This window comes from Entelurus aequoreus, linkage group LG14, assembly GCF_033978785.1.
Source record: "Entelurus aequoreus isolate RoL-2023_Sb linkage group LG14, RoL_Eaeq_v1.1, whole genome shotgun sequence".
Lineage (NCBI taxonomy): Eukaryota > Metazoa > Chordata > Actinopteri > Syngnathiformes > Syngnathidae > Entelurus > Entelurus aequoreus.
This window is the reverse complement of record NC_084744.1, coordinates 49,250,353-49,276,958: the sequence shown is the minus strand read 5'-3', so window position 1 is coordinate 49,276,958 and position 26,606 is coordinate 49,250,353. Positions and strand designations below refer to the sequence as shown.

The 26,606-nt window shown below is 38.4% G+C and overlaps 1 pseudogene; it reads left to right on the top strand.

The window, feature by feature from the left end:
* The first annotated feature begins 3,046 nt into the window (after nt 1–3,046).
* LOC133664985 (cAMP-specific 3',5'-cyclic phosphodiesterase 4B-like) lies at nt 3,047–25,324 on the top strand (annotated as a pseudogene).
* The last annotated feature ends 1,282 nt before the right edge of the window (nt 25,325–26,606 follow it).

Below are 26,606 nucleotides of genomic sequence, written 5' to 3'. Positions count from 1 at the left end.
TGGACTAAGGTAAGATCTGGCTTGAATGGAATATAGTAATTTACTATCTTGGATCCTTTAATTACTAATACATTAGGATGACTATTCAACTAGATGCTATTGATTGTATTGTGAAATCCTAGCCATGGTCTTGCAGTGTTGTCTAAACTAAGTCAAATGTATAGAAGCAGGTGTTATTTGGGTTTACACTTCCACATCAAATAGTTCCTTTAGGATATATTTCCCTTGTGGATCAATAACGTTTGTCTAAGTCTAATGGTTTTTGCCACTTAAGGGAATATGGAGAACCAACCACAGTTTGTGTTGTCTGTTAGCATTGTCAAAAGTAAATTGTTCTAAAATTTAATTTATTAGTCAGCAAATACAAACCCCGTTTCCATATGAGTTAGGAAATTGTGTTAAATGTAAATATAAACGGAATACAATGATTTGCAAATCATTTTCAACCCATATTCAATTGAATACACTACAAAGACAAGATATTTGATATATTTTTTGCAAATAATAATTAACTTAGAATTTCATGGCTGCAACACGTGCCAAAGTAGTTGGGAAAGGGCATGTTCACCACTGTGTTACATCACCTTTTCTTTTAAAAACACTCAATAAACGATTGGGAACTGAGGAAACTATTTGTTGAAGCTTTGAAAGTGAAATTATTTCCCATTCTTGTTTTATGTAGAGCTTCAGTCGTTCAACAGTCCGGGGTGTCCGCTGTCGTATTTTAGGCTTCATAATGCGCCACACATTTTCAATGGGAGACAGGTCTGGACTGCAGGCGGGCCAGGAAAGTACCCGCACTCTTTTTTTACGAAACCACGCTGTTGTAACACGTGCTGAATGTGGCTTGTAAGGTTGATCTCGGGCCCAGAGAACCCGGCGGCGTTTCTGGGTGTTGTTGATAAATGGCTTTCGCTTTGCATAGTAGAGCTTTAACTTGCAAAAATGTTTATCAGTTTGAACATCAAATATGTCTTTGTAGCATATTCAACTGAATATGGGTTGAAAGGGATTCGCAAATCATTGTATTCCGTTTATATTTACATCCAACACAATTTCCCAACTCATATGGAAACGGGGTTTGTACACATTTTAAGTAATCTCTTCAGCATTCTGTAATGGAACCCCGCTGTTTATGCTGACTGTTAGCGAAACTACCCAACCTGACATGCGACTCAGTGCCTGAATGGTTTCCTGGAGATCACCTTGACCCAAACCACCCGACTGCTCTAAAGGAACACTCGGGAGCCCTTTTAGATAGAATAAAGCCGCCTAATTCCAGGCTCCCAGTTTTTCCCTCTTGAGCGCCCTTTGATTTTTATGGACTGCTTCTGGCAGTCTGGTTGTAAGTGCAGCCAAGGCTTTGAAAGTGTTTTTCCAACTTTCCCAGCAAAGTAGATGTTTGCCGCCTGCTTGACAGCAATTAGACTAAAATAGAAATCCATAATCCAATATCAATGTGTCTTTTTCATTATTTTGTATTGCACATCTATATACATATATACATATATTTGTTTGGACACACCTTCTCATTTCAGTGCGTTTTCTTTATTTTCATGACTATTTACATTGTAGGTTGTCACTGAAGGCATCAAAACTATGACACCTGTGAAGTGAAAACCCTTCTTGAAGCTCATCGAGAGAATGCCAAGAGTGTGCAAAACGGTAATCGGAAGAGCAAAGGGTGGCTATTTTGAAGGAACTGGAATATAAAACATGTTTTCAGTTATTTCACCTGTTTTTTTTTTCTTAAGTACATAACTCCACATGTGTTCATTCATAGTTTTGATGCCCTCAGTGACAATCTACAATGTAAATAGTCATGAAAATAAAGAAAACACATTGAATGAGGAGAAGGTGTGTCCAAACTTATATATATATATATATATATATATATATATATATATATATATATATATATATATATATATATATATATATATATATATATATATATATATATATATATACACCTTTGTGTATAAATATATATGTAGGTGTATGTATTTAATGTATGTATATATGTATATACAGTCATGGTCAAAAATGTACATACACATAATGTCATGGCTGTCTTGAGTTTCCAATCATTTCTACAACTCTTATTTTTTTGTGATAGAGTGGTTGGAGCACATACTTGTTGGTCACAAAAAACATTCATGAAGTTTGGTTCTTTTATGAATTTATTATGGGTCAACTGAAAATGTGAGCAAATCTGCTGGGTCAAAAGTATACATACAACAATGTTAATATTTGCTTACATGTCCCTTGGCAAGTTTCACTGCAATAAGGCGCTTTTGGTAGCCATCCACAAGCTTCTGGTTGAATTTTTGACCATTCCTCTTGACAAAATTGGTGCAGTTCAACTAATTTTGTTGGTTTTCTGACATGAAACTTGTTTCTTCAGCATTGTCCATACATTTAAGTCAGGACTTTGGGAAGGCCACTCTAAAACCTTAATTGTAGCCTGATTTAGCCATTCCTTAACCACTTTTGATGTGTGTTTGGGGTCATTGTCCTGTTGGAACACCCAACTGCGCCCGAGACCCAACCTCCGGGCTGTTGATTTTAGGTTGTCCTGACGAATTTGGAGGTAATCCTCCTTTTTTCATTGTCCCATTTACTCTCTGTTAAAGCACCAGTTCCATTGGCAGCAAAACAGGCCCAGAGCATAATACTACCACCACCATGCTTGACGGTAGGAATGGTGTTCATGGGATTAAAGACCTCACCTATATATATATATATATATATATATGATGGATTTTCAAAATTATAAAATTTAACTTGGATTTAGTAGTTACAAAAAACCTAAGTAGTTGGCTCTGTGAGTGCTGGAAATGTGTCACTCCGTGTGTGTGTGTGTGTGTGTGCGTGTGATGCAATGCAGCTTGTTTAAAGCGGGGACCACCATGAACACAGCAGAGGGAGAGAGGGGGGGGGGGGGACACGTGACTCTGTTGCCATGGCGTTCAGGTTGTCGCGCCATTGGTGGTACCCTGCTCGGCTGCAGCCTCGACAACTCATCTGTTTTCACCTCAACATCATTTCTGCGAAATGGCACATACACCTTCAAGTGTGTTTGGGACTTAATTAGGAAGACATCTTTAAAGTATGACATAATGATGGGCTTCACTGAGTCTGAGCCCAGCAGCTCCCCCACTAAGGTGAATTGATACCCAGCATTTTGATAAACACCACCGTGGTGCATTGAAATGCCACATTGCGCAGTATGCATCAGAGCCGTTCTGCATTACTGAACCGAGGGAAGGGATTTGCGGAGAGAAAGAAAGCAAGATTTTAGGGGATTCTCCAAACTCACGTCTTCTGCAGTGCCTTTCATTGCTGATCATTTAGCAGGCGGGTGGGAGGCAGGGAAGGAGAGCGAGATCCACCAGTCAGGTTCACCTCAGGGGACTCTATAGCAAGCGCAGACCCCCACCTCTCCCTCGCCACATCTCTCTTTCTTTCGCTCTCTCTCTCCTCTCCCTCGAACAATCTGCGCACAGGAAGGCTGGATTTCCCCCGTCTATGTCACATCTGGATGGAGGCAAGAAAGGTCTAGAAAGAGGCCCAGAGGCTGCGGGAAGAAGAGCACAAAAGGAAATGTTGGGGGGGGATTCCACTGGATTCCACCCTGGACCATGTGAGGACACGCATCCAACAGAAGATGGGGAGCACTACCCAAGATGATGTGTTTTTACCGAGCATCGACCGCACTGGGAGTCTGAGCGGTTAGTTTGCACCTGGAGGTTTCAGGCTGGAGGTCTGAGCCGAGTCTTGGGGTCCACTCAGAGAGGAGCACACAGGGCTTCTGCTGGGGTAGCGCCAGGGGCTCGGCACAGCTCAGCACCATGCCTGAGGCCAACTACCTGTTCTCTGTGTCCTGGGGATACATCAAGGTGTGTCTCACCGTGTGTGTGTGTTCTTGTATTTCAACCCTTCCTGAGATATCAATAAGGAAAAGTACCGTCCATATGAGGACCGAAATCGTGGTCCCAATACGGAAAAAAAAACCATTGCATCTAATAGAGAATGTCTCATTTGCAAAATTAGGGCGGTCCCAAAAAGGAGGGATTTTTCAAATTGACTGTGTGTCGGTTTTAAAAAGTGCTCTCCGGTCAACATATGAAATAACAAGTGTGTGTAAAATTTTGAAGTGCTCCCCCTCTGGCCAACATATGTAATAACAAGTGGGTATAAGAAATTGAAATGTGCCCCCTTTTAGCCAAAATTAATTTTAAAAAAAATAAATAAATATGTATATATATAGAGACATACTGTAATAACTTGAAGTAAGCAATGAAGATTAAAAAGCAATTACCGTATTTTTCGGACTATAAATCGCAGTTTATGGAGCGAAATTATTAACACGTTACCGTAAAATATCAAATGATATTATTTAGCTCATTCACGTAAGAGACTAGACGTATAAGATTTCATGGGATTTAGCGATTAGGAGTGACAGATTGTTTGGTAAACGTATAGCATGTTCTATATGTTATAGTTGTTTGAATGACTCTTACCATAATATGTTACGTTAACATACCAGGCACGTTCTCAGTTGGTTATTTATGCGTCATATAACGTACACTTATTGAGCCTGTTGTTCACTATTCTTTATGTATTTTAAATTGCCTTTCAAATGTCTATTCTTGGTGTTGGGTTTTATCAAATACATTTCCCCAAAAAATGCAACTTATACTCCAGTGCGACTTATATATGTTTTTTTCCTTCTTTATTATGCATTTTCGGCCGGTGCGACTTATACTCCGGAGTGACTTATACTCCGAAAAATACGGTAGCTCTATCCTGGAGGAGAGATTCCATGCTTATCTTAACGTCAACCTACAAGTTATGGTATACATCAGTTCAATAGGTTTATTGAAACTGATGATGATGATGAGTTGGAGTGTGTATGCTACTCTAGGTGAATGGTGCAAGACGGTGTGTAGAATTAACCATGTAAATGTTACCAGAGGTTGTTGTATGTGCGTTTTAAAGTGCATCAATAAGAGAGAGAGAGAGAAAAAAAGGTTTATTTAAGACAGTAGCTAAGAAAAGACTCCTGAACGAAAGAGGCAAAACAGGAAAGGATACACAAACCTCCTCACGCTGCATTTGTGCACTCCAAACTGATGAACAATAACTCTGTATTCCCCCACAACAATAGCAACCCTGTGGCGCGGTATCGGGTCACGATCAGTCTTTTCCTTCGGATTTAAAAACTCCTTCTGTCAATCCACAGAGCCTCTGAATGAACTCAGAGAGATTTGAAAGTTTTGTTTCCATGATTCAACGTCCGAAAATTCCTTCGTAACAACTCTTTGCTATCAGTCTTTCTTTAATTTAGACCTGCATCCTTTCCGAGACATCCCTGGTAGTAGTGTCATACTGCATCATTCATAATTATTATGAGAGACAGGAAGACAACAGGTTTTTGTTGTTTTTGCATTCTAATATATACAAATTGACTTGTATTAGGTGGCTAGCAATGCTGCTAATGGGAGCAATCACTTCTACCTCTTAATCACTTTAAAAATGCATTAAAAACCGTCAACAATACTTCATTTACGTTCCGTAAACTGTATAATAACCAAACTGTAGCAACATTGTTATTGTAAGAGTAAACACTGAGAAACACTTTTTTTTCTATTGTAGTAACACATCGGCGCGTTTCGATATTAGCCGTAAAAAGTTAACTACGGAAAGAGAGAAGCTCGCTTCTACGATGGTTTTGTAATGCACAACACTGTGATATGACACCAATTTGTACTGACTAAAAATCATAAAGAATCATATTACAGTATCTGTAAAGTATTAGCCCACATTTCATCTTTTGTTAGTCCACAGCTGAGCTAGCCAGACAGCGTAGTTGTACTAACACGCATTGCATGCTACGTGTATCACGATCGATATTAAAGTGATTCACTCAATGGATAGTTCGTCTGGTCCAGCTGGCCGGGGACGTTTTCTGTTGATTTTGGGTAAGCACTCTATTTATGTCGAAATAGCTTGTCTCCAAACGCCATACTCAGAGCCTCAAACGTCTCACTCTTCCTTCATGCTCGCTTCTATAAGCAGCAGTATATTTAGCATTCAAAAGTATAAGGTTGTGAATCCTTATTTGTCCAAAAAATAGTCATTTTCGTTGTCTGTTACCAAGTCTGCCATGATTAGAAAACATATTCGTGTTTGATTCTTGAAGTGGGGAACACACTTGTTGCCAGAATTTGGACGTGCGCTGCTGTGGAAACAGAAATAAATGCGCGGAAGAAATCAGTCAAGGATTCGTGGGCGGCCGAGGGTGGAGTCGGCTCTCTTGGTTGCTTTGTTGGGTCTACTCCTGTCTCTGGCCATGCTCCCCCCATACCAGCAGACGATGGCGTGGAACACCGCCGAGGCCACCACAGTGTGTGCGGGTGTTGATTTTATGTTTTTGTTTGCATGGTGCAATCGTGCGTGCGCAATATATATTATTGGTTGATAATTTTTTTATTTGTTGTTGTTTTACTTTTGTGGCTGTGTGTAGAAGTGACACTGCTGGAGTGGCAGCTGGTTGCATCAGCTCTGCTCTTTTAATGTCTTTAATGTTATTCTATGTTTCCCTCTTACACATGTTTATGTGTGCTATGGCTATGAGGTTTTTTATTTCCTTGGCCCAGGCTTAGACTGAATTAGTTTTTTCTCTAATTATCTAAAAACTAGCCAGTTACAAATGTGCTCTTTCAACTCGATGTATGTGTTTTTTCCAGTTCAAGAGGATGCTGAACCGGGAGCTAAGCCACCTGTCTGAGATGAATCGTTCAGACAATCAAGTGTCAGAGTACATCTCCAACACCTTCCTAGGTGAGGCCCTGCAAATAAAACCCCCACCCACCCACAAACACATACACACAGACCTGGGAGTGCTTCATGTAAAGCAGTGGTCCCCCAACCACCGGTACCGGTCCGCGGCCACACAAGAAATTAAAAAATAAAAAGAATACCATTTTTTTTTTTTTTTTTAATTAAAAAAAAAAAAATTAAATCAACATAAAAACACAATATATACATTCTATATCAATATAAATCAATACAGTCTGCAGGGATACAGTCCGTAAGCACACATGATTGTATTTCTTTATGAGAAAAAAAAAAGAAAAAAAAACTTTTTTTTTTTACTACCCCCCCCCCCCCCCCTCAAATTTTCAAGCGTTGACCGGTCCGCAAGTACAAAAAGGTTGGGGACCACTGATGTAAAGCACAGGTATCAAACTCAAGGCTGAGGGGGCCCGCCACATCATTTTGTGTGGCCCGCGAAAGCCTGGAATTAATATGCGTATTTTCTCACTAAATGTATTCAACTTTCCATTTTAACAGCAAACATACATGTACTGCATGCAGTTTTTATATCTTTTAAACTGCAAAACCTAATATTGCAAGAAATATATTATCGTACATCCCTAACATTTTTTCTGTTAAAATAAAAACACTTATACATTGGTTTCGCTCATAATTTGAAAGCAAGTCATACGTCAAATTGTACACTTTAAAAATTATTTTACGGTAAAAAACTGATTGCTCAGTTGCCAGAATTTTACCTTAAAAAACAAAAAAAACCAGTGATATTGTTTTTTCATTTTACAGCAATACCCAGTAAAACAACTGTATATTTTACAGTAAAAACAGAGATACTGTTTTCCATATATTTTAAAAACATACATTTTACAGTAAAATTTTGGCAACTATGAGTTTTTTACAGTTTATGTAAAAAATATATATGATAATGAATAATTGTGTAAAGAGGCAATTTATATTTATATATTATTCACCGTTACAAGTGGCCCTGTAAAGGCAGCCATAACTGCGATGTGGCCCCCAATGAAAACGGGTTTAACGAAATAATGGTGAGGGGCAGGGTCTGGAGCAGGGTAGACTTCCCTCTATGGGGGATCAGGGCAGGAGGGGGAGAATGGTTTGGAGAATTCTGCACTGTGGTACTTAAGTGTGGTCGGGTATCATTGGGTTTTAGATAGATACCGTATTTTCCGGACTATAGAGCGGACCGGTACATAAGCCACACCTTTTAAATTTGAGAAGGAAAAACTATGTTTTCCATATGTTAGCCGCACCAGACTATAAGCCGCAAATACATACATTGCGAAACAAGTTATTTACACAAAAATAATTTGCAAAATGTTTATGTACACTCCTTAATTGTTTCCAAATGGTGTCCGTAACATGGCAGTAAAATGACCGATCAAACAAAACAGAAGCCATTGTCATGGACCCACGAGCTTCTCTCCAATTAGCGAAACCAGGGGTGTCAAACTCATTTTAGCTCAGGGGCCGCGTGGAGGAAAATCTGTGCACACGCGGGCCGGACTATTAAAATCGTGGCATTAAAACTAAAAAAAAATAAAGACAACTTCAGATTGTTTTCTTTGTGTTACTTTGGCCAAAAATAGAACAAGCGCATTCTGAAAATATAGAAAAAAATACCTTCAGCGGACAAGTTTAGATCCATGGAGGAAAGAAGAAAGTGAAAATTCACATATGCATAAAAATGTTTTTTAATGAATTAAGTAATGTTTATGACAACCTTTTTCCAAAACACAATATAGGATATGAGATACAACAGGATAATGCATACATTTATCATTTGTTTTCAAAACGCTTACAAAAAAGTGGGACCCCAAAAATGTACTGTGGGGCCCCATTTTTATGACTTGATGGGGTCCCTGGCACCCCATTTTTGAAAATTCCTAGCGCCAACACTGATGGGAGTATTGGTCAATCAATCAATTAATCCATGGTTATTTATATAGCCCTAAATCACGAGTGTCTCAAAGGGCTGCATGCAAAACAGCAGCAGGCGGCTGTGGCCTGCGGGCCGGTTCTAATACTAATCAAATATCATCCCGGGGGACCAAAGATAATTCATTTGCGGGCCTTGACTTTGACACCACTGAGCTAAACAGACTCAACAACTCCACGGTGATGTTTTGGTAAATTTGTGAAACTGAAACAATACAAAAAAGAATTACATTGTAAGTTAATAAATCTAACAAAAACACTCGTAAATGTGTTAGCATATTCGCTAATGCTAACAACGCTAGCGTCATTACATTACGATTGCATGAAAACAGTCCTACAGACATCACGCATGGGACGGTTTAGTACGTGTGATTTGTTTTAGTTATATTGTAAACCTTACAGACAGGGCCGGCCCGTGGCATAGGCCGTATAGGCAAATGCTAAGGGCGCCGTCCATCAGGGGGCGCCACGCCAGTGCCACAAATGTTGGAGAAAAAAATAAATTTTTTTTTTTCGAAATACAAAAAATAATCCCACGTTAATTAAAATGCAGAATAAAGCCTATTTAATAGAAATATTATGTGTTACAACATTACTCTTTTAAGCAGGTGTTTTTTGTTTACATTGTTATTGCCTTCTGGTTAGCTAATGTTTGCCCTGCAGGTAATAGTCACTTTTCCACCCCTTTATATATTAGGTATAGTTGTAAGCCTAGTTGTTAAAGTGCACATCATTAATGTTAATTAAGCAATATCACATGCGAGGGAATGCTGTTTTTTAATTTGAGCACTGCTGTGATTCGGTTAAAGATAATCATAACATAACATTCTCATATAATATGTTAATTTGCTTTCTTTAAGTAAAAAAAAAGGTCAAAGACAAAGCTATTCGGTTTCTTGTGAGTATATACACTTCACTGCCGATGTGGGGGGGGGGGGGGGGGGGGGCGCCACCTAAAATCTTGCTTAGGGCGCCAGATTGGTTAGGGCCAGGCCTGCTTACAGACATTGCTTGGAGTAAATACGCTTTGGAAACCTAAACGACGGAACGGCACTTGTACTTCCGGTTGAAAGCTCACTCTAAACAGCAGGGCAATGCAGCACCTGCAGTGAGCGAACTCATTCAAAAAGATGGCGCCATAGCACAAACAAACATCGACGCCCCACTGGGTTGTGAGTTTTTCCTTGCCTTTATGTGGGCTCTGTACCGCGGATGTCGTTGTGGCTTGCGCAGCCCTTTGAGACACTCGTGATTTAGGGCTATATAAATAAACATTGACTGATTGATTGATGATTGAATGGCACAACTATTCCGTGTCTAAAAACTGCCTTTGCTAAATTTGCATTAAGACCGTCAGCAAAGAAAAATCCATAAATCGGTTGCACTGTTGTATAAGCCACTGGGTTCAAAGCATAGGAAAAAAAGGAGCTTGCGGTACAGGCATGCAACTCAGGCTCACAAAACAAGCCACTACCTAAGCAAGTAACTTCTCTAAACAGATCAGCTTAGCGATCTTAGTGAGCTAATTTCTTCCACTATCCTGTGGATTGTTATTACAACATGGTTGGCAGGGATCTCTGGAATATTGCGAATTTCCTAACGTGTCATTAGTATCGCTCGACCCCCTTTTTGCCTTTACCACACGCTCTCTGGAAATAGATGTAATTTAAACTTAATTTGGGGGGGTTTACTGTAGTCAGGAGACATGTCATTTTAGTGAGAGATTACTTGCTTATTAAATAGCTGACTGCCGCTTTGAAGGGATCGTATTATGTTTTTATTGGGATTTTACAGGATTGACAGAAATTATAGGATACCTTAATTGTTTTGGCTAACAACATTTTTTCTTAGTCATTACAGGCATAGAGGGGTTATGTATATGTTTTCATTGTAAACTTTACGCCAGGGGTGTCAGACTCATTTTAGACGGGGGGCCACATGGAGAAAAATCTACTCCCAAGTGGGCCGGACGGGTAAAATCACGGCACGATAACTTAAAAATAAAGACGACTTCGGATTGTTTTCTTTGTTTAAAAATAGAAAAAAGCACATTCTGAAACTGTACAAATCATAATGTTGTTTTTTTTTTTTAAACTTACATGTTGCGGTTAATAGTATTCTATATTTATTTGTCGTTATTTATATTTTCTAAATAAATTATGTGATAATTAGGGATGTCCGATAATGGCTTTTTTGCCGATATTCCGATATTGTCCAACTCTTAATTACCGATACCGATATCAACCGATACCGATATATACAGTCGTGGAACTAACACATTATTATGCCTAATTTGGACAACCAGGTATGGTGAAGATAAGGTCCTTTTTAAAAATAATAATAAAATAAAATAAGATAAATAAATTAAAAACATTTCTTGAATAAAAAAGAAAGTAAAACAATATAAAAACAGTTACATAAAAACTAGTAATTAATGAAAATGAGTAAAATTAACTGTTAAAGGTTAGTACTATTAGTGGACCAGTCCGTAATCATGTGTGCTTACGGACTGTATCCCTTGCAGACTGTATTGATATATATGGATGTATAATGTAGGAACCAGAATATTAATGACAGAAAGGGAGAGGGAGGTTTTTTGGGTTGGTGCACTAATTGTAAGTGTATCTTGTGTTTTTTATGTTGATTTAATAAAAAAAAAACAAAAAAAAACAAAAAAAACAGATACCGATAATAAAAAAACGATACCGATAATTTCCGATATTACATTTTAAAGCATTTATCGGCCGATAATGTTCATCAGTCAACTCTTTGGTGTTAATTTTTAATCTATCAAGATAAAAAAAAAATATCAAAATCAAATTACAGTTTGTTATTTATGTAGTTTGATCATTTACCTCGACTGGTGCACTAACATAATGTGGTTTATTTTGTACATATCTAGCATCATCTACAAAGATACAAATAATTGATATTGCGACATCCAGTGGACACATTTATAACAGCAGTTTCTTTAATTCAAAAATTTCAGGTTAATTTTTATACTTAGCAAACTCATCCCGCGGGCCGGAAAAAATCTGTTCGCGGGCCTGATCCGGCCCTCGGACCGTACGTTTGACACCTCTGATTTACATGTGTTTAAGTGTGCTGGAGCTGGTTGCAAGCAGCTATTTAACAAATACGGCGCATTTAAGGTGCATTCATTTTTAATAGCTCACTTGCGGAAGACCATATTGTGAGTTGTCCAGTGAAAGGTTGTACGAATACTTTCAAAATCAAATCCTCATGTACCGATCATATGTCTCAGAAACACAGGCATTTTGCAGATACTAGTATTGATGACGGGGCAGCACTGTTGATAGTGTACGTGCCTCACAGTGAGAAGGTCCTGGGTTCGATTCTTTGTGTGTGTAGTTAGCATGTTCTCCCTGTGCCTGCGTGGGTTCACTCCGGGTACTCCGGCTTCCTCCCACCTCCAAAGACATGCACCTGGGGTTAGGCTGATTGACAACACTAAAATTGGCCTTTTTAATTTGGTGAATTCCTGGCAACCACAGCTGCCAGTATTTTACCGTAAATTCAAAAAAAAAAATTGGAAACAAATAAACAATGTACCAGTTTTTTTCATAGTAATTTACGGTTAGCAAAACAGTTAGACTTAGACTTAGACAAACTTTAATGATACTCAAGGGCAATTGTTCCACACAGTAGCTCAGTTACAAAGGATGGAAAGGACAAGGATTCCAGCATAAAAATCGACAGATATATCTGAAGTTGATCTCGTAACTTGAGTGTTGTGTCATGACTTGGTCCTGGGGGTTTGTTTTTTCAGAAGGCAACGGAAAGTTGGCGCGGGCAAGACGTGAATTTATATACATGATCTAATATTAACACTCAAAAAAGAATAAACAAAAAGCGCGCACAATGGCAGAAGTATAAAAACTTGACTATAAAAACAAAGGACATGCACAAAGGCAAAAAACTATGAACAATAACAAAAAATTACTTGGCATTGGCATGAAGAATAAACTATAATAAACAATCTCGTGGGTAGCAGTAGCATGGATGAAATGATAGAGGTTGTCACCAGGACGAACAACAGAAACAGACAGGCTTAAATAGTGACATGATCAGTGAAAACAGATGCGTGACTCTAAACGTGAAACAGGTGCGTGACATGACGATGTGAACCAGCTGAAACTAATTTGCTACGGTGACAAATAAAAGTGCACAAAAAGTCCAAAAACAAAACCGAACATGACTAAAACAAAACATAATCACACAGACATGACATGTTGAAAGTAAAAGAAAAACATAATAAAAATGTATCACTTTATGAGTGGGGCACCTTTTGGATCCCAAATATATTTAGTGATTTTTTATTTATCTTTTCACTGTGATTACTCAAAAATATGAACTATGAAAATATGAAATCAATGATGTCCTGCATTATTGATCTTTTAGGGCTCTAATTACTAAATACTGCATATTTCAGTTTTACTATAAAAAAAAACTAAGTGGTTTTTGACAGAAAAGCCATGAAACATTTTTTTTAAATTTGTACTACTTAATATCAACTTGAAGTTGATATAGAGATTTACTGTAAGCGTTAAATAATTAAAAGAAAGTAATAATCTGACTTATTTTTAACATTTTAATGACTGAGACCCTTTATGGTCCCCGGGACCCCTAAAGGTAAAATAAATAAAAAATGCATATATTTTGTTATGGTTTGAAAATGAAAAATATCAAAATGGCCCCCACATGCTTTAATTTTTCAGTGGAAAAAGTTTGGACACCCCTGGTATACAGTATATATACATTGTCACTGTATTTTTTTTACAGTGAATTCCTGGCAACTACAGCCGCCGGTATTTTACCGTTACTCTTAATTGTTTAGTTGTTTTTTTTTACGGCGCAAAACACTCATCCAACACCTCCCTTTATGCTCCACAGACAAACAGAATGAGCTGGAGCTGCCGTGTCCTGTTCCCAAGTCAAGGGAAAGGAAGCGGAGGCAAGGCCAGCAGCAACAGCAAGGTGGAATGATGACTCAAATCGGGGGGGTGAGGAAGGTCGGCTACTCACCCTGTATCTCCGGGAGCACCAACAGTCGCTTTGGAGTCAACACGGACCAGGAAGAACTGCTGTCCAAGGTAGCAGCTTGACATTTTTAAGGAGTAAAAATACCAATCGGGGCTCATATAGGTAGAAATTCTCACATTCTTCTGTATGTTGTGTCCTCTTTACCAGGACCTGGAGGGCATCAATAAATGGGGACTGAATATCTTCAATGTGGCAGAGCACTCTCACAACCGGCCCCTCGCATGCATCATGTACGCCATCTTTCAGGTTTGTCCTCCTCGTCTTCCTCAGGCCAGGGGGGAGCTCGCGCACAGTCGGAAAGGGCGAGGCGGAGACCACTTTATACAGCAGGGGTCACCAACCTTTTTGAAAGCAAGAGCTACTTCTTGGGTACTGATTAATGCGAAGGGCTACCAGTTTGATACACACTTAAATAAATTGACAGAAATAGCCAATTTGCTCAATTTACCTTTAACTTTATGTTATTATTAATAATTAATGATATTTACACTTAATTGAACGGTTTAAAAGAGGAGAAAACCCGAAAGAAATGACAATTACATTTTGAAACATAGTTTATCTTCAATTTCGACTCTTTAAAATTCAAAATTCAACCGAAAAAAAGAAGAGAAAAACTAGCTAATTCGAATCTTTTTGAAAAAATTAAAAAAATAATTTATGGAACATCATTAGTAATTTTTCCTGATTAAGATTAATTTTAGAATTTTGATCACATGTTTTAAATAGGTTAAAATCCAATCTACACTTTGTTAGAATATATATCAAATTGGACCAAGCTATATTTCTAACAAAGACAAATCATTATTTCTTCTAGATTTTCCAGAACAAACATTTTAAAAGAAATTCAAAAGACTTTGAAATAAGATTTAAATTTGATTCTACAGATTTTCTAGATTTACCAGAATAATATATTTGAATTTTAATCATAATAAGTTTGAAGAAATATTTCACAAATATTCTTCGTCGAAAAAACAGAAGCTAAAATTAAGAATTAAATTAAAATGTATTTATTATTCTTTACAATAAAAATAAAAAAATTACTTGAACATTGATTTAAATTGTCAGGAAAGAAGAGGAAGGAATTTAAAAGGTAAAAAGGTATATGTGTTTAAAAATCCTAAAATCATTTTCAAGGTTGTTTTTTTTCTCTAAAATTGTCTTTCTGAAAGTTATAAGAAGCAAAGTAAAAAAATTAATGAATTTATTCAAACAAGTGAAGATCAAGTCATTAAAATATTTTCTTGGATTTTCAAATTCTATTTGAGTTTTGTCTCTCTTAGAATTAAAAATGTCGGGCAAAGCGAGACCAGCGTGCTAGTAAATAAATACAATTTAAAAAATAGAGGCAGCTCACTGGTAAGTGCTGCTATTTGAGCTATTTTTAGAACAGGCCAGCGGGCTACTCCTCTGGTACTTACAGGCGACCGCGTTGGTGACCCCTGTTATACAGCAATATGCATACTTGCCAACCTTGAGACCTCCGAATTCGGGAGATGGGAGGGGGGGTGGGGGGTGGGGGGTGGCGGGGTTTGGTGGTAGCGGGGGGTGTACATCGTAGCATCCCGAAAGAGTTAGCGCTGCAAGGGCTTCTGGGTATTTGTTCTGTCGTGTTTATGTTGTGTTACGGTGCGGATGTTTTCCCGAAATGTGTTTGTCATTCTTGTTTGGTGTGGGTTCACAGTGTGGTGCATATTTGTAACAGTGTTAAAGTTGTTTACATGGCCACCTTCAGTGTGACCTGTATGGCTGTTGACCAAGTATGACTTGCATTCACTGTAGTTATAATCATATGCTTTTACTTGTAATTGTATTGAGTTTGTGGACCCCAGGAAGACTAGTGGGTTGTTGTGGCAACCAGCTAATGGGGATCCTTAATAAAAATCAAACATAAAATCTAATCACTTATGTGTGTGTAAAAGCTGCATATATTATGTGACTGGGCCGGCACGCTGTTTGTATGGAGGAAAAACGGACGTGACGAAAGGTTGTAGAGGACGCTAAAGGCAGTGCCTTTAAAGGCACGCCCCCAATATTGTTGTCCGGGTGGAAATCGGGAGAAATTTGGGGGAACGGTTGCCCTGGGAGATTTTCGGGAGGTGCACTGAAATTCGGGAGTGTCCCGGGAAAATCGGGAGGGTTGGCAAGTATGGCAATATGCCAAATGTGCCAAAATAAAGCAAGGACATGATCATTAATTCATTGCTTGATGGAGGCAAAATTAACTGATATTTGCCAGTGATTAGCTTCTTGAATCAAAATAGTGCCCAACTCGGCTACAACCAACAACCAGCTGGCGACTTGTCCAGGGTGTACACCGCCTACCGCCTAAATGCAGCTGAGATAGGCTCCGGCACCCCCCGCCACCCCAAAAGGGACAAGCGGTAGAAAATGGATGGATGGATTATGGCCGTTAGTGAGGAAAAATCCGTAAAGTAGTCGCACCGTTTTATAAGCCGCAGAGTTCAAAGCGTAGCACAAAAGTACGACAATACGACAGCAATGGGAGGTTGATTTAACAGTTGTTATTGTTACATAAAAAAATGATATCATTTTTAAGCAAGCAACACTCAAAAAGGTCAACTAACTCACTATTTTCCCTGCATGACATACACAGGAGCGAGACCTGATGAGAACTTTCAAGATTCCAACAGACACTTTTGTGACGTTCATGCTGACCCTGGAGAGCCACTATCACTCCGACGTGGCCTACCACAATAGCCTGCATGCCGCAGACGTGGCGCAGTCCACTCACATCCTCCTGTCCACACCAGCACTGGATGTAAGCGTGTCATCATTTTTAAACACAACAACACACACCCTTCCATTGGCAAGCCTAGATAAATAGAAATACATTGTGAAGCTTGTAGCCGAAAACTCTGAATTGAGGTCGACACCTTTTTGTTTGGGTTTTAATTAGGCTGACAGCAATGACGTCAAAACATTCTGAAACCGCATGCCAGACAGTTGACACAGAAAGGGATGGGCCTCAACCCAATGGCCGTCCTGCTCAGCCAGTTTACGAAATTACTCTAATTGTTTTGTTCCGCCTCCATCCACATGCAGGCTGTCTTCACCGATTTGGAGATCTTGGCAGCTATTTTTGCAGCTGCAATTCATGACGTGGATCACCCGGGAGTGTCCAACCAGTTCCTCATCAACACCAGTGAGTCCCTTTTTTTTATTTGTTTTGTCAGTAAGTACCGTATTTTACGGACCATAGGGCGCACCGGATTATAAGGCGCATTAAAGGGGTCATATTAGGATTTGTTTTTATTTATTTAAAACACTTCCTTGTGGTCTACATAACATGTAATGGTGGTTCTTTGGTCAAAATGTTGTATAGATGATGTTTTACAAGTTGCTTTAGGATGCGCCGTTTTGTGGGCGGTCTTATTTACGTGCCTCCACTTCGACAGCGTCTTCTCCCCGTTATCTTTGTTGTAGCGGCGGTAGCGTGCAAGGATGGGAGTGGAAGACGTGTCAAAAGATGGAGCTAACTGTTTTTATGACATTCAGACTTTACTTAAATCTATAACGGAGCAGCATCTCCTCATCCGGAAACAACAACAACGCCCGAAATGTGCCCCGTGAAAAACAGTCCGACCGGAACTCTCTAATAACTAAAGTTCCTTGGGTGAATAATGTAAACCCATTACACCGGTATGTTTTAGCGCTTTCACGGCGAGTTTACTGACATATTGAAGTAAAAACTTTACACTACTTTATATTAGAAATGGCAACAGCGGAGGATGAATGTCCCATAACAAGAAGATAGAGAAAAATAAGAAGCGCACAAATTTTCAGGGCTTATGCAGATCCCAAATATACATCAGCAGGTACCAGAAAGTAAGAAAAGTTGGTTTGCATAATATTGCGAAACAAAACGCCTGATAAAAAGTCTGCTAATAGGTGGCATTTTGCGGTCCCTATACACACACCATAGTAATACTCGTATGTTGAAGCACAGTACGTCTGACTACTGTAGCCATAACGCGCCGACAATCCATTAAGCGGTGCGGCTTCATAGCTTTTTGAGCACCGTGTGTAATGTTGTATATTCTCAATGGAACATTTAAAGTTTTGGTGTTGTTTAGGATAGGACTTTGTCATTGCATAAGTACAACGAAACTATGTTTTCAGCACAAACCCGTTCAAGATTAGACAAACAAACAGTGTACAGGGTTACAGAACAGGAACGCTGATGGGTCGCCAAAGGCGCCCCGTAAAAGATAAGAAAAAGGTAAAACGCTGGGGAAGAAGATGAGTAAAAAAATACAATCTGGACTGGGCTCCTAAGAGGGCCTAGTCTGGAGTGGGAAAAAACCTCCATGCAATGCACACATAAACACGTTACATTTAATCACAACAAACTCGCAACAGAGGGGCAAGGAGTTGGGTCCCTGGAGGTTAACTGCTGCTATGAAGCACTGCCAGCCGACCATCACCCCGAGGGGAAACAAGCGGTGGTGAAGGCGTAGGGTGGGGGAGGGTGTGTGTGTGTGTATGTGCCCATTGTCTTGGGTGTGATGATGTAATGTTCATAGACTGAAGCCGATCTGCATGCAAGCAAAAGTTCGACTCCAGGTGTCGTTGAGGAGGGAGGGAGGTCAAAAAGCGTCCATCAATGAGGTGTACTCGGGGGTATTTTCAGAACAGCCTGTTCCTGTTGTTCACAGCATCAAGGCCATTCGAGGGAGATTAGGATGTTTGTTTTCCGCGAGCAGACAATACAATGACTTGTCTGTTCTATTCGTCCATGCTGACTGCTCTCATATTCAATACTGGCGTCATATTGCAGTCTACACGATTCTCTTATGTGTGACTGTCATCTACTGGTCACACTTATCATTACACCGTGTACCAAATAAAATAGCTTCGAAGTTGGTAAGCACCACCAAAATGATTCCGTACATTAGGCGAACCGTCGAGTTTTGAGAAAATGAAAAGATTTTAGGAGTGCCTTATAGTCCGAAAAATACAGTAAATATAATAAATGATAAGAAACATTTTCAAAACCGAGGCATCAGGTACAACAAAACTAAAACAGGCCCCAGAACTGAGCAACTCCGCATGAATGGTTGGACACATTACATCATTTATAAAAGACGTTAACCACCGGAGAAGAACGCCAGAAAACCCCTTCACATATTTAAAGTCGATCAATCAGTTGAGATCATTTTGAGATGATACTCCATCTGCTTAGTATACAGGTACGAGCATTTGCACACTTTGTGAGGCTCTGCCTCCAAAGACAACCGTGTGGGTGTTTAGGGAGACGTTGTATGGTTACCATAGTTACCTGAGCTCCATTTTCATTTCCCCCTGTCATCCCTGCTGCCGCAGACTCCGAGCTGGCTCTGATGTACAACGACGAGTCGGTGCTGGAGAACCATCACCTGGCGGTGGGCTTCAAACTGCTGCAAGAGGAGAACTGTGACATCTTCCAAAACCTCAGCAAGAAACAGAAGCAGTCTCTCAGAAGGATGGTCATAGACATGGTGAGGTTATTTCCCACTTCATTTGTGACTCACTGAATTGTTTGATCTCGTATCAGGGCGTCTCCCAGATAGCAAAAAGGTATATATATGTATATATACACTACCGTTCAAAAGTTTGGGGTCACATTGAAATGTCCTTATTTTTGAAGGAAAAGCACTGTACTTTTCAATGAAGATAACTTTAAACTAGTCTTAACTTTAAAGAAATACACTCTATACATTGCTAATGTGGTAAATGACTATTCTAGCTGCAAATGTCTGGTTTTTGGTGCAATATCTACATAGGTGTATAGAGGCCCATTTCCAGAAACTATCACTCCAGTGTTCTAATGGTACAATGTGTTTGCTCATTGGCTCAGAAGGCTAATTGATGATTAGAAAACCCTTGTGCAATCATGTTCACACATCTGAAAACAGTTTAGCTCGTTACAGAAGCTACAAAACTGACCTTCCTTTGAGCAGATTGAGTTTCTGGAGCATCACATTTGTGGGGTCAATTAAACGCTCAAAATGTCCAGAAAAAGAGAACTTTCATCTGAAACTCGACAGTCTTTTCTTGTTCTTAGAAATGAAGGCTATTCCACAAAATTGTTTGGGTGACCCCAAACTTTTGAACGGTAGTGTATATATATATACATATACGTTAGGTCAGGAAAAAACACAGAGGCTATTTCATCTCTACAAGCCTGTTTCGCCGCCTTTGCTCTGATTACTGCTTTGCACACTCTTGGCATTCTCTCGATGAGCTTCAAGCCGTAGTCACCTGAAATGGTTTTCACTTCACAGGTGTGCTTTATCAGGGTTGATTAGCGGAATTCCTTGCTTCATCAATGGGGTTGGGACCATCAGTTGTGTTGAGGTGCAAGCCTGTTTCGCAGGTTTCCCTGCTCTTCAGGGGATTTAAAGCAGGAAACCTGTGTTTATTCCACTATACCCAGTATAGAGAACTGTATAATGGATATATATATATATATATATATATATATATATATATATATATATATATATATATATATATATATATATATATATATATATATATATATATATATATACACTACCGTTCAAAAGTTTGGGGTCACCCAAACAATTTTGTGTTTGAGCCTTCATTTCTAAGAACAAGAATAGACTGTCGAGTTTCAGATGAAAGTTCTCTTTTCCTGGCCATTTTGAGCGTTTAATTGACCCCACAAATGTGATGCTCCAGAAACTCAATCTGCTCAAAGGAAGGTCAGTTTTGTAGCTTCTGTAACGAGCTAAACTGTTTTCAGATGTGTGAACATGATTGCACAAGGGTTTTCTAATCATCAATTAGCCTTCTGAGCCAATGAGCAAACACATTGTACCATTAGAACACTGGAGTGATAGTTGCTGAAAATGGGCCTCTATACACCTATGTAGATATTGCACCAAAAACCAGACATTTGCAGCTAGAATAGTCATTTACCACATTAGCAATGTATAGAGTGTATTTCTTTAAAGTTAAGACTAGTTTAAAGTTATCTTCATTGAAAAGTACAGTGCTTTTCCTTCAAAAATAAGGACTTTTCAATGTGACCCCAAACTTTTGAATGGTAGTGTATATATATATATATATATATATATATATATATATATATATATATATATATATATATATATATATATATATATATATATATATAAATATATATATATATATATATATGTATATATATATACAGTATATATATATATATATATATATATATATATATATATATATATATATATATATATATATATATATATATATATATATATATATATATATATATATATATATGTGTGTGTGTGTATGCATTGCATTATTCATTAAAACAATGTTAATATTTAAGGCACCATTTAAACACTTCCACCTTTCTCTGTAGGATTATAACATGCCTCATTAAAAAAAAAAAAAAATTGTATTACTCAATTTTTTGTGTATTTCAACCTCATTATACTGGTACTTTGAATGATCAGTATTGTGATTTGATGTATTGTATGCAAACAAAGTAGTAAAAAAAGATTGATTTCTTTGCCATTTAAGGCTGCTGAGCACATTTTTGGGGTTTCTGCACGAATCCATACGGTACCAAAAAAAAATACTGTTATTTTTAAATAACGTTTGTTTTGTCTTGCTGTTTTGTATGTAATCTTTTATATAAAATTGCTCTTGAAATAAAGATGACAAAAAAAGGAAACCGTTGTAAAAGTGGAAGTGCTGTACTGTGGTCTTCCCTTACCGACCGAGTAGTGACATCACCAAGATGGAAACAATGTTAATTCAATTGAGGCCATTTCAACTTTGAGAAGTCCTAATTTATTTAATATTGATTCAACAACAGTGTTTTAATCGTTGAAATGGTACCTATAATTAAAATTTGAATAAACATTGATTTTTAAACCTCAACCAAAAATCAACTAGTCTGACCAAAATCCAACATTGAATCAATGTCTTTTGACGATGGTGGAGAGATCTATTTAATATTGATCCAACAACAGTTTTTCCATCGTTGAAATGGTACCTATAATTAAAAATGTAATCAACATTGATTTTTCAATCTCAACCAAAAATCAACCAATCCGACCAAAATCCAACATTGAATCAATGTCTTTTGACGATGGTGGAGAGATCTATTTAATATTGATCCAACAACAGTTTTTAATAATTGAAATGATACCTGTAATTGAAAATGTAATCAACATTGATTTTTCAACCGCAACCAAAAATTAACCAATCTGACCAAAATCCCACATTGAATCAATATCTTTTGCGTTCTCTCTTCCAGGTTTTGGCAACTGACATGTCGAAACACATGAGCCTGTTGGCCAACCTGAAGACGATGGTGGAGACAAAGAAGGTGACCAGCTCCGGCGTCCTTCTGTTGGACAACTACACCGACAGGATGCAGGTAAGAGGCATGGTCAGTTGCTCGGAGAACACCAAGAACCACTTCTATAACCGTTATTTCCTGCAGGTTCTACGCAACATGGTCCACTGTGCTGACCTGAGCAATCCCACAAAGCCTCTGGATCTGTACCAGCAGTGGACGGACAGGTTAATGGACGAGTTCTTCCACCAGGGAGACCGGGAAAGGGAGCGGGGGATGGAGATCAGCTCCATGTGTGACAAACACACGGCATCAGTGGAGAGGACCCAGGTAGAGATGAGACACGATAACACATAAAAGACTGGAAATAGTAAAAGAGTATTGGTGCTCAAAAGAAGTGATTCACATTCGAAGCGTGTTTCTTATTTAATTTGATTCATAATTCTAAATAGTCTAAAAGACATTTTTAGGTCATCTCCATGTTTTCATACGTCAGCAATCGAAAGGAGCTTTTGTAACCTGTAACTTGTTTTGCAAAGGTCTTATTAGGGCCCGCACGGCCCATTGTAAAAGGAATCCCAACGGGAGTCCTTTTACATTGGGATGAAAGGACCTATTGTTATTGTAAGGTTTATTATTATTATTATTCTTAATTATTATTCCGCAGCTTTGCGCACTACTTTGCCCCCCTTAACATGCTTCAAAACTCACCAAATTTTACACACACATCAAAAAACGCGTACACAACACTTTAGTCAAAAAACCAAACCCCAAAAATCAAAATTGCGCTCTAGCGCCCCCTAGGGAAAAAACAAAAACAAACTGCCTGTAACTCCCACTAGGAAGGTCGTAGAGACATGAAACAAAAACCTCTATGTAGGTCTCACCTAGACCTACATTTCATAATTACACATCCTCGGGCAAAAACCAACAGGAAGTTGGCAATTTCCCCTTAAAGACAAAAAATTACTAAAAACACTAATTTTTGCCTCTTTGAGCTGTAATTTGAACCCCTTAAAATACTTCAAAACTCACCAAACTTTTCACACACATCGGGACTGGTGGAAATTGCGATCTAATAAAAAAAACGAACCCCAACTGCTCCTCAGAGGAAAACACAGACAAAACTGCTTGTAACTTCCGGTAGGAACGTCTTAGAGACATGAAACAAAAACCTCTATGTAGGTCTCACTTAGACCTACATTTCATAGATTGACATCCTTCAGCAATTAGCACCTGCCAAATATGCGGGCCCGACCAACGCTGCTTGCAGCTTTAATTATTATTACTGTTATACAATACATTGCCAGAATCGGTTTGAATAGAGAAACCTGTTCAATCGAGAATCGGATATGGATCGAATCGTCACCGAAGAATTACTAAGAGTCATCATTGCAACTTGTCCTTGTTATATTTCCCCTGTATGCTTATTTTTTTCTACTTTTTTGTGTTTTTTTTGTCTAATATTATTTATCGAATGTGCCACGGATTGCCGCACTTTGCACACCCTTGTCTTACAGGTACTGCCTGTAAAACACCTCATCCTCAGTGACGTCTCCGTTTATCCCTTTCAGGTGGGCTTCATTGACTACATTGTGCATCCTCTGTGGGAGACGTGGGCAGACCTGGTCCACCCGGATGCCCAGGGACATCCTGGATACGCTGGAAGACAACAGGAACTGGTACCAGAGCATGATACCGCAGAGCCCCTCGCCTCCCTTCTACTCCAGCAACAGAGAGGGCGGCTCACACGGGGACTTGGAGGGGGACCCTGTCGCGAGCAGGTTTCCGTTCGAACTGACGCTGGATGACCAGGAAAGCTTCGACTCAGAGATGGAGACGGCGGTCTGCGACACCACGGCCGAGACCTGAGTGGTTGACGAGAGATGGAGCGTGGCATCGATTTTTGCTGTTTTGGCTTTGTTTCATTGCAGTGGAGCAATCCTGCAACGTGGCTCTTTGGGGCTTCCTGGCTGAAAGGGGCTTACTGAAAACGGGGGAACCCCTGCTGAAGAGGCTTAAAAACCCTCCGGTAGTTTGTTTTGGAGCCCCCCCCGGGGTGGAAGTTGGGCGACTTCTGTCCAAACACAGAGACTTGGGAGTATCCTGGCTGCCACTGACAGAGTGGACAATGTACTTTTGTGTACTGGGACAAGTGAAAATTCCAAATTTGCACCTCAGGACGTTTGTTGTATTCCTTCAAAACAACTTTGTATTGTGTTTGGACTGTGGTTAAATGTCCAAACAAAACGACTGGTCAGCAAGTTATTTGTTATGTTTTTTTTCCGAACGTATTTTTTTTTTACAACCATGCCTTTTATAAGTGTATTGATAATTTATTGAGCACATCCATGTAGCTGTAAAGTGTGTAACGTTTTCTACGGCCAGGACATATCTGTCCCACACAGTCTTCCTACTGATTTGGCAATAGGATAAGCTCGTCCTCACTGCGCCTCTAAAATCACTTTTGACTTCCCAGCACACTTTGCACTTTGTGGCCAAAAGAATCGTGGGTAAAATTATGCTCAACAACATCAGTTTCCATTTTTTTCTCACAAATACCACCTACTATAAGCAATGAAGTAACTCATCCAAAGGTCACTTTGATAAATTCCCTGCCACCTTGTAAAAGTTAGAAAAAAAATAAAAATAACATTAATTTTAAATATATAACAATCTGATTGTTGCAAATTTTCAGCCAATATGAGTAAAGCAGGTCAATGACCATGAATTGTGGATTGAAGTGAAACCAGCACAGCATTGACTTACATGACATATTTCACAAAACCAAAAATGCAACCGACACAAAAAGTCAACACACATAGTCGCACATAACAACCTGCTCACTGAATTTTGTGGATATTAAAAAAAAAGTCCACGCACCATAAAACATTCAAAATTACACCCATTTAAATCTTTTGCAATGCATAATGGGAAACATGCAAAAGACTCTATACGCACTAATTTTAGTTGCATGATATTTCTGATTGGTTACAAAACTTTAAGGAGGTCGTCACAGATGTAAACAAATAGGGAGTTGAATTTTCAACATACTCTTAATATCCAATTATATTAATTGTATATCCATTATATTAATATAATATGTACACATGTGTGTATATATATATATATATATATATATATATATATATATATATATATATATATATATATATATATATATATATATATATATATATATATATATATATATATATATATATATATAGTTAAGGTTACTGTGGTTTATCCGTTATACAGTGCTCAATACCAGGGTAGAGCGGAATATACGTTAGGTGAGGAAAAAACACAGAGGCTATTTCATCCCTACAAGCCTGTGACATAGAGACATAGACATAGAGGGGGCTTGTTGGATAAAATAGCCTCTGTGTTTTTTCCCGACCTAACATATATATATATATATATATGATTATAAGTTTTCATTATTTTTGTTTGCTTGTTGATTGTATGCCATTTTTGTCATAGGAAACTTTTTTTTTTTTATGGCAAACACAAAACATATGCAATATTTTCCCCCCCAAAAAACATTTCAAAGTGGAATATTCGATGCGAAATAATAGGAGGCTTGAATAGGTCAATAATCCACAACAACACTGATTTCGATTCATTATTATTTTTTGAGCAATAACAGTTTTAAGGGGGAAAAAAAAGACTTTGCGTTATTAGAGTCAACATTGCAACTTTTCCTTGTTATCTTTCGCCCGTATGCTTTTTTATTCCACTTTTTTGTCTAATATTATTTTTCCATTTTACCATAAAAAATCTGTTCCCTATGACAAAAACGGCATCAAATCAACAAGCAAACGAAAATAATAAAAACTTATAACTAAATTTATATATATATATATATATATATATATATATATATATATATATATATATATATATATATATATATATATATATATATATATATATATATATATATATATATATATATAAATATATTCATACATACACATATTGTTACGTTACATGCTTTCGCTCCAGGCCAAAAAAACCCAATGCGGCCATCAACATGTTTGGTCACCCTTGGTTTAGAAGACAAAGAAATATTCGGTTAATCTCTTTTTAATCATTTCTCGGACAAAATCCCATAACTTTGTCTCAAGCTGAGCTATTCCGTGTCGGAAAAGAAATTAGTGTCAGCCTTAAAAAGTCAATTTCCTTCCATGAGCTCACCTGCTGTGGTTAGCAGCCCCACCAGTCCTGTATATTCTGACTCATACCAAACTGTAGACACATGTATGCACACTTAAGACACCTGTCGGCACTTTTTTTCCGACGGTTCTGCAGCTGGTTAGCGATCCGTCCGACGCTACCTTAAAGGTACCATGTTGTGAAGTGGAAGGGGCAGCATGGCATGATCCGCCTTCACCTAGGCGTGGAA